Source organism: Cibotium barometz, chromosome 15 (genome assembly GCF_041138505.1).
Source record: "Cibotium barometz isolate CiBa-2024 chromosome 15, ASM4113850v1, whole genome shotgun sequence".
Taxonomy (NCBI): Eukaryota; Viridiplantae; Streptophyta; class Polypodiopsida; order Cyatheales; family Cibotiaceae; genus Cibotium; species Cibotium barometz.
This window is the reverse complement of record NC_141060.1, coordinates 28,943,966-28,953,889: the sequence shown is the minus strand read 5'-3', so window position 1 is coordinate 28,953,889 and position 9,924 is coordinate 28,943,966. Positions and strand designations below refer to the sequence as shown.

The window sequence follows — 9,924 nt, the reverse complement described above, 5'->3', positions numbered from 1 at the left end:
AAGAAGAAGAGGAGAGAGAAGAAAGAGAAGAAGGAGAAGAAAAAGAGGAGAGAGAAGAAAGAGAAGAAGAAGAGAAGGAGGAGGAGAGAGAAGGAAAAAAAGAAGAAGACGAGAGAAGAAAGAGAGAAGAAGAAGAAGAAGAAGAGAGAGAAGAAAGGGAAGAAGAAGAAGAGGAGGAGGAGAGAGAAGGAAAAGAAGAAGAAGAAGAAGAAGAAGAAGAAGAAGAAGAAAGGAGATAAAGAAGAGAAGAAAGAAGAGAAATAAAAGAAGAAAGAAGAGAGAAGAAGAAAGGAGGAGAAGAAGAAGAGGAGAGAGAGAGAAGAAGAAGAACAAGAAGAAGAGAAAGGAAAAAAGAAGAAGAGGAGAGAGAGAGAAGAAGAAGAAGAGAAAGGAAAAAAGAAAGAAAGAAAGTGTCACGTAGGCTGTAACGCCTGTGTGACCGACGGCGGCAGACCGGATGGCCAGATGGGGCTTTAGCGTCAACGTCTCGGTCGGAGCGCCGAGGATGTGGCCATCCGGGGTTCAGTGGGAGAGGATGCACATGCGGAGTCATGGGCGGCCAGGCTAGTGTGGACGGCAGGCCACACACTATATAGCCTGGGGGATGAGGAGCAATCCTCATTCTTCCTCTATGGGCTGGGTGGTGAGCCAGAGGCCGTCCCCTCCTGTGGTAATGCCCGTAGTGGTGTTACGGTAATCTAACAGAAAGAGAGAGAGAAAAATGAAAAAAAACAATTATTGCTATATGAGACACCAAGCTCATATAATCTTCCAACTTATCCGGTGTTTTCATCTGTAGCAAGTACATTACTAAATCCATACCCTAGTATTCCTCCTACTGATAAATTTCAAGCAGATTGTATTTCTCACGTCTTATTTCTCTTCCATTAGAATTTCCCACTCACACTCTTGCCGTCGAGGAGTTGCTCTGGCACCCCACCTATCTCCACCCACGGGCCAACTCAAGAGGTTAGTCAAACTCTACCACAAGATACTCTTGAGTCTTTTACTGATGAAACTGCTCTTGAGACTTTGTCTGCTGTAGAATATGAAGCAGTCATCAGAGCAGGAAATCCATTATTGAAACCAAAGTTAATGTTCAAGGTGTTAATGCAAATAACACCTTTTCAACCTACAAGGTGGATCTTGCCAGAAGCGTACTCTAACGTTACACCTATAAAGTAGCCTTATGTACCATACCCTCTCCCCGAGAACTAAGGCCAGAGCTAGAAGAATTATTGCCCTTAGCTGGAGAAGGCACCTTATGGTCCAATGTCACAAGGCATACAAAGCTGGCTAACACACACTTGGCAGCTTTACTTGAAATCAGAATTGTAACATTCATGATCAGCTACTACTTCCGCAGGTGGAGAAAGGCCCATATAGTCCATACACGAGGAGGCTATACACCAATTTTCACAGAGGATGCAAACCTCAGACTTGAAGATTTTGGTATACAGCCAGCATGGCAAAAGGAGTTCTTGACTATTCCAGAATATAGTCACCAGTACATGTGTGCTCTGCTCACACAGAGAGTGGACCCATTATATATGCCACTGAAACAAAGATGGACCCATTATATATGCCACTGAAACAAAGATGGACACCATTGGAATTCCATGATGCCAAGTAGCGGGATTCACATATCTGTTACAACTTTCTTATATTTTGGCCAGCAACATTTTCAGATATAGGACATCAAAGGAAGCAATTGCTGACTTGGATACATGCATGGCATCGCATATCGTATCCTGCTATTGTGGCTAGTGTTCGATTTCTGAAGTTGATCGTGGTTCTTATTGACCAACCCACAGAGAGATATGATGGATATGATGCAGATCAACTCTTATTCGACATGAACCAAGGTCCCACTGATAGAGGCATGATGTTATACTATCATCACCTCAGGTGTTTACCAATATGTATGCATGTCACATTTGAAGATATGGTAGACACCGGGTTCTAGAGATCATACTCTGCATTCAGCAGAACCCTGAAAAAGCTTCAATCACGCCATAACTTCTATCGTCATGAGTTCGGTGAACAGGTCTTTAGGCCTCAGTGTGACAGGTTCTGAGGATAGAACCTATATCAGATAGGGGGGATGTTAGTCCCAGTTAGGATTAACAATTATGCTCCTCCATTTGAGGACATTAATAAGTGTCATGCAAAGGCACTATAAAGGTTGTAACATTATGAGAGATTGGCCACCCAAAGCCTTAGTTAGTAAGTTTTGGGCACCCAAGTGTGAATAAGGGCCAATTGTATATAAGGTATTTTCTCATAATGAACAGACACAATCCCCCTTTGTGCTATGAGAGTTCTTGCTTTGTCTTGAGAGAGAGAGTGTGTGAGAGAGTACTCTAGCACATGTGCCTTCTTTATACTTGTATGCTTTCATGCTTGTGTGGTGAAGTGTGAGAGAGAGATTACCTTGTGTGGTAGTGTGAGCGACTCTACAGTGATGACAGCGTGGAGGTGAAGCTTGGAAGATTGGAGCTTCTCAAGTGAGCTTGGAGACCTCAAGGGACATGAGCTTGAAGCGACAGTTGTGTTCTATTGCTTCTTCCAAAGGTGAATGAATAGAGTTCCTTCTTGAAGGTGTGGTAGCCCATAACACTTGTACTTCATCATCATTGGTCATATTGATTCCAAGTGAAATAAACTTTGACTTCCATGGATAATTTGATGTGATATGTCCAATCTCGTTATACCTTAAACACTTCTTTGAATCATGTTTATTAGCCTTTTGTGAATCATCTTACTTAGTGTGAATACCTGTGTAATGGTCATTAAGAGATGTATCAAATGATTTTGGAGAGGTTTTAGGCTCAAAAATGTTAATGTCGAGGTTTGGAGTGTCATTGGTTTCTTGGAAAAAACCATTTTTTAATAATAAAAAGTTGCTACAAAAATTTAAAAAATATCAAATAAAACTTGACGATGTAAAATAAAATGCAAAAGTAGGGTGGTCTTATCTTGATGTATTGTTGACTAGAAAAATAAAAAAAGTAAGAAAAATGTAGAATTTAAAACAATTCGTAAATAACTTAAAATGTAATCATTCAGTAAAGATGATGACTTATCGTGCATAAGTAGAGCTGATAATTGTCAGAAGCTCAACAGGACTCCATGGTAGAGATTATTGGTATAACTTGTACATCATCATGATTACACCACACATAACAATATGCCTACCCTCATGTACAAACTCAAGGTTTTAAACTAGTTAAGTAAAATAACCATATGGCCTACAATAACATCGGCTTGAGTGAGGTGCATAACTAAAAACATTTATTCAAGTCACGTATCCCTACAGAGCTGATGACACATCGAATGTGGTTTGGTCATACTAATATAAAATTATTTATGTTTGGTCTCATATAGCAATAATCGCTCTTGTTTTTCATTTTTTTCTATCTTTTGTTCTTGCTTTTTTTCTTTCTCTGCTTCTTCTTCTCTCTCCTCTTGTTCTTCTCCTCCTGCTTGCTTCTTCTCTCTTCTTTCTCTTATTTCTTCTCTTCTTTATCTCCCTCTCTTCTTCTTCTTCTTTTCCGTCTCTCTCCTCCTCTTCTTCTTCTCCTTTTCCTTCTCTCTCCTCCTCTTCTTCTCTTTCTTCTCTTTCCTCCTCCTCCTCTTCTTCTTCTTCCCTTTCTTCTCTCTCCCGTTCCTCTTCTCTTTCTTCTCTCTCCTCCTCCTCCTCTTCTTCGTCTTCTTTTCCTTCTCTCTCCTCCTCTTCTTCTTCTCTTTTACTCTTCCCTCTCCTCTTCTTCTTCTCTTTCTTCACTCTCCTCCTCCTCCTCTTCTTTTCCTTCTCTCTCCTCCTCTTCTTCTCCTTCTTCTCTTTCTTCTCTCTCCTCTTCTTCTTCTTTCCCTCCTGCTCATCACCACGCACTACCATGCAACTCCCAGTATATCCCACATACTGTTTCGATTCCTTGAAAAGAGGGTATATGGGGTAGAATGGTTCGTCTCTTAAGGAGAAACCCACACAATGTGATGCTCTCGCTGGGGCCGGTTGTGCACCGTCAGCCTGTGCGCCCACTGTCGGTGCAACTGTTCGTGTTGCCAGAGTCAACCGGTGTTAAATATAGTCGACGTCGACGATGTCCGCGTCTATGCTTCGCGTTACCCTGATAGTTGTCTCTTGTCAGGGCGTGTGCCCACGCTACTTGGTTGTTGCTGCCTACTGGTGTGACATTCGTCGCGTGGATCCTTGGATCTTGTGCTTGCACTGCTCTATGCACCTGAACACACAGGACCTGCTGCTGGTCCCGGGCCATTTGAGTGCCCCAAACACACACCTTTCAGCCAGGCCGTTGAAACAGGAAACCATAGACCGCGGGAAATGTGCGCAACAACAAAATATAGAAACACGTGAGAACACCAGATTGGGTCGCAACTGCCCCCCCCCCCAAGCGTGTGACAAAAGCATCCACGCTTGAGTATTTATAGATTTTATTACTTCAAAAATAGGTTACATAGCCGTTGCTTGCCCCACAAGCTTTTCTTTTACAAAAATTGGATGATAAAAATTCAGAAAAATCCTTGCTTGCTCCACCGGCTTTCTTTTACAAAAATAAATATCTGAACAATCTCACTCCCGTGTGATAGAATGTTACTAAGGTTTGTTCCTTTCTAGGTCTTTCCAATTATCATTACAAAAAAATATTCGCAATTTTTCTTTGATTGCATGGCCCTTGACCATGCTTCTTCATATCACGATGGATTCCTTTTCTTTAAAAATCGCTTAAAAAAGTGAGGATGGGACCCACAAAGAATATGCTACTTATAATTCCCACAAAGGGCCCATGCCTTAAAAGGAGAATAGAGAAAGAGCGCAGTTATGCAAAATGGGAACCTTAGCGTTGGGGTCGGATAGATGTGGGCCACTCATGTAAGTAAAATATATATATACTACGAGGTGGAAAAGTACGTCTTTTATATACGCCCTCTGAAGCCTCTCATTCAATCAACCTCCTGAAAAACATATGCTCTTTTGTTGGCGAGCGGCGTGTGCCATGTTAAGTCCCCTTCCTGCTACCCGAACGAGACACAGAGATTACAGTGCACGAGTCACGTTCGGTTGCCACGGTTGGGCGTTTGGTCTAGTGGTATGATTCTCGCTTTGGGTGCGAGAGGCCGCGAGTTCGATTCTCGCAACGCCCCCCCGTCAACCGTACTGTCCGGATGGTGTAGTTGGTTATCACGCTAGTCTCACACACTAGAGGTCTCCGGTTCGAGTACGGGTCCGGACATTTCTCTTTTTCCCCTTTACTTTTCAGGGGAAAAGTCTTCCTTTCAAGGCTTTTCCATAAATTTTATTCCCTTTTTCTAGGGAAAAAGTCGTCTTCCTTTCAAGACTTTTCCATAAATTTTATGGAAAGGAGGTCAGCCTTCTACCCTCTCATCCAAAAAATTCTCACCTAACATACCACCAAAAACTCTCTCTCTCTCTCTCTCTCTCTTTGTTCCCTCTCCCAAAGATCTCCAAATCTTTTTTCTGTGTGACAGCACTTCGGCAGCGGTTCTTTTTCTTCCTCGAAACCTTCATGCTCGTTTTACCCACGGATCCTTTGGATTGTGTGTGGGACATGTTCAATTGTTGCCGATTTTGCAAGCTTAGACTTGAAAGCATAGACCTTGAGGTCAGCCTTCTACCCTCTCATCCAAAAAATTCTCACCTAACATACCACCAAAAACTGTCTCCTCTCTCTCTCTCTCTCTCTCTCTCTCTCTCTTTGTTCCCTCTCCCAAAGATCTCCAAATCTTTTTTCTGTGTGACAGCACTTCGGCAGAGCGGTTCTTTTTCTTCCTCGAAACCTTCATGCTCGTTTTACCCACGGATCCTTTGGATTGTGTGTGGGACGTGTTTAATTGTTGCCGATTTTGCAAGCTTAGACTTGAAAGCATAGACCTTGAGGTCAGCCTTCTACCCTCTCATCCAAAAAATTCTCACCTAACATACCACCAAAAACTGTCTCCTCTCTCTCTCTCTCTCTCTCTCTCTCTCTCTCTCTCTCTCTCTCTTTGTTCCCTCTCCCAAAGATCTCCAAATCTTTTTTCTGTGTGACAGCACTTCGGCAGCGGTTCTTTTTCTTCCTCGAAACCTTCATGCTCGTTTTACCCACGGATCCTTTGGATTGTGTGTGGGACGTGTTCAATTGTTGCCGATTTTGCAAGCTTAGACTTGAAAGCATAGACCTTGGGAAACATTTAAACTTTCATATTTTGTAAAGCGTGAAAACACTTTAGCCTAGCATCAAGTACAATTTTTTGTATGTTGGAGACTATGGCCTATTATTGGAATGAAAAGTATAAAAATAATCATGTGTCGGGATATAGGCCACACACATGAGGAGGGAAAATTGCACCCTTTCATAGTATCGTGCATAGCTAAGTATTTTAATGTGCTATTTTCAAGCTTGGTTTAGGTTGAATTTGTTGCAATTGCTTTATGTTGCTAATTCATGTGCCAGAGAAATCGATTCCATAATTGCCTCGATGGAGATTCTGGTGTCAGTTTGAGATGTGTTTTGTAGAATTGATGGTGCCTGTGCAAAATATCCTCCCCTCACATAAGAATTTTATTTTGTGAGGAACCATGGCTTTAAGGCTTGAAAAATACAAGCTTGTGAGCTTAGAAGCTTAAAAAGCTCATAAAAATCACTTTTTACAGTTGTTTCTTGCCAAATCTTCATGCTGGAAATATTTTATAAGCTCCACATAGGTCTAAAAATCTTCCATTGAAGTTTTAGGAAAGTGTTGGAGAAGTCCAACTTAGTGCCTAAGTTGGAGAAAAGAGTGACAAAATCTAGAGTCTTTGTAAAAAATAAGGACTTTTGGCAAACCGTAATATGAAAAAAAAATTCCTTGATAAATACGATCGTGGTTTACTAAAAATTTAATGTTTTCTTTACAAGGTAGGAAATAGACCTACTTGCTTAGATAGTCCACTGTAGTCTAAATTAGGTTATTACCGGATGTAGTAGGCAAGCCCGTAAAATGAAGTCCATTTATATCTATTCCCAATTATTATTAGGGATTGGTAAAGGTGTGAGAAGTCCTTAGGTCTTACCTTTATAGCTTTTAATTTTTTAACAAATTGAGTATTTAACCACAAATTTTGCTACATGTTGTTTAAGATAAGGCCAAAAGAATTCTCTAGACACTAATTATTAAGTAGCAGAAACACCTCGATCACCCAGGTATGGTGGTTGATGCATTTTCTCCAATACAAATTATCTGAAGGGTTGTATAAAACACATTTGCGAGTAAAATAGGTAATATTACCTCAAGAAATGAAACATTGGGCACCTTTTAAAGATTCCTTTCAAAAAAGATATTTTCAAGGCTTTTTTTGCAAACATTGTACGAGTAAATCATGCCCAAAAAATGACAAAATTTTGGGCACTCTATACAAATTTGACACGATACAAAATTACAAATAAAGTCAAAAAGTTGAGATTTTTTGACAAATTGTTACTTGAGAAAGTAGACAACTTTTCAAAATTGAATAAAAATGGATGTCCAACATCCATTATGTCTCAATTTGGATGTCCAACATCCATTTTATTTTAATTTGAATGTCCAACATCCATTTTATTTCAATTTGGATATTTCAATATATATGTTTATGTTTTTATTTATAGCTTGAAGGTTGAACAACATCCTAGGCATGTTCTTACAATTTTGATGTTTTTTTTTAATATTTATCTTGGTGTGCTTTGGATGTCTCACATCCAAATTGTTATAATCTAGTGAGATGTGTGGTGAGTTATCTATAGCACATGGGTTGAAAATTTTGGGTCCATCACAACGTACAATTGGAACAATAATGATACTGCTCGATACGACACATTAGTAGGGGGTGCAAGCGACGTCACGTCCCCCTAGGAGGGGCCCAAGGGGACGCACCCCTACACGTACTCCTCAGCCCAAAGGGCCGTTCATGGTATGGCCTACATGGTTTTTGACATGCAGCTATTAGTGTTGTTGATAGCCATTTACAAGCTACTTTCCTAAAAGTGCGTGCCTTTAAAGGCTATATTATCAAGCGGGTATACTTTTGTTCTAAATTAGCACTTTGAACATGCATATGAATGTTTTGCATCCCAATTGAGACAATTCGAATGTTCGACTCCAAGTTGTGGTGATTTGGATGTTGAATATTCAAATTGTTATGCAAAACGCCAGCATAAGTTTACCTCTCTCTTGCTTTCCTCACCAAAACTTACTATTTTTGGAGTGTTTTTAAAATGAGCTAGTTTTGCTTAGAATTTTGTAATTTTGAATTCAAATTTGGAATGTTTGCCATGAATTTACCATGGGTAGGGATTTTTTTCGGGGTTAAAACGGGTAACCAGAGTAGCTTTAATTAAGCTCCAAAGTTTTAACATCTATAATTTTCGACCAAATTTAGAAGCTATCTAGGCGGCCAATCAGAGGGGACGGAGAACACCCTTGGGGTCCCAGGGTAACCCCGAACGTTTTCACCAAAAAAAAATTCGACGCCTGTCGGATGACCCTAGGCACGTGTTGTGGGCCCCACCATGGTCCCCACCCATTAAGCACCCGACCTGTGTGCACACCTCTCTCAAAGGCACGAGAGTCTATTTTTCACTAAATTGTGTGTGTTTATTACCCACGGTCGCCCTTCGTAAGGTAACGAGCGATGTCCTAACGCCCGAAAGGCACTCTTGTCCTTTCCCACACGAGCACACCCCCACACGTACTCCCCAGTCCGAAGGGCCGTTCACGGTATGGCTCATATGGTTTTTGATATGTAGCCATTAGTGTGGTTGGTAGTCAGTTACAGGCCACTTTCCTAAAACCACATGCCTTTAGAGGCTATATCAAGCGGGTACACTTTTGGCCTACATCAGTACTTCAAACATGCATATGGATATTTTGCATTAAAATTGAGGCAATTTGGATGTTGAACATCAAAACTGTGGCAATTTGGATGTAATTGCTACAAAGTGTCAGAATAAGTTTACCCCTCTCTTGCTTTCCTCACCAAAAGTTAATATTTTTCGGGTGTTTTTAAAATGAGCTAGTTTTGCTTGGAATTTTATATTTATGAATTCAAATTTGGAATGTTCGGCATGGATTTATCCTAGGTAGGGAATTTTTCAGGGTTCAAAACGGGTGACTAGAGTAGCTTTAGTTAAGCTCCAAAGTTTTAAAATCTGTAACTTCCGACAAAATTTAGCAGCTATTCTAGCAGACGGAGCATGCCCTTGGGGTCTCGGGAGCACTCTAGAAATTTTCACCAAAACAATTTCTGTTGCCCATCGAACGACCCTGGGCACATTTCGTGGGCCTCACCCCCATGGCCCGTGCCCGTAAAGTGCACACACCTCTCTCAAATGCCTGGGAGTCTATTTTTCACTAAATTGCATGTATTTATTACCCACGGGCACCCTTCGTAGGTAACGGGTGATGCCTGGGAGTCTATTTATTACCTCTCTCAAATGCCCGGGAGTCTATTTTTCACTAAATTGCATGTATTTAGTACCCACGAGCACCCTTCGTAGGTAACGGGTGATGCCCCAACACCTGAAAGGCACTCTTGTCCTTTCCCACAGGCACACCCCTACATGTACCCCCGCCGGCCCGAAGATCCATGCACGGTATGGCCTATATGGTTTTTGACATGTAGCCATTAGTGTGGTTGGTAGTCATTTGCAGGCCGTTTTCCTAAAAACTCTTGCCTTTAGAGGCTATATCAAGTGGGTACACTTTTGGCCTCAATTAGCACTTCAAACATGCATATGGATGTTTTGCATCCAAATTAAGGTAATTTGATGCTCGACGTCCAAATTTTGGCGATTTGTGTTGCCATATATATAGGCAGTGATGTGTGTGAACACACTTAGGACCGCCAAGGCATTTTTTCCCGCTTTAGGAGGTTTTTTTCCC

General features: G+C 41.2%; 2 non-coding genes across 2 annotated transcripts; both read left to right on the top strand.

Annotated features, from left to right (window-relative positions):
* Positions 1 to 5,097: 5,097 nt before the first annotated feature.
* Positions 5,098 to 5,169, top strand: TRNAP-UGG (transfer RNA proline (anticodon UGG)). The gene has a single exon. It is a non-coding gene; the product is annotated as a tRNA-Pro (tRNA).
* A 15-nt stretch (positions 5,170 to 5,184) lies between these two features.
* On the top strand, positions 5,185 to 5,258 carry TRNAV-CAC (transfer RNA valine (anticodon CAC)). Its single transcript has one exon. It is a non-coding gene; the product is annotated as a tRNA-Val (tRNA).
* Positions 5,259 to 9,924: the final 4,666 nt, after the last annotated feature.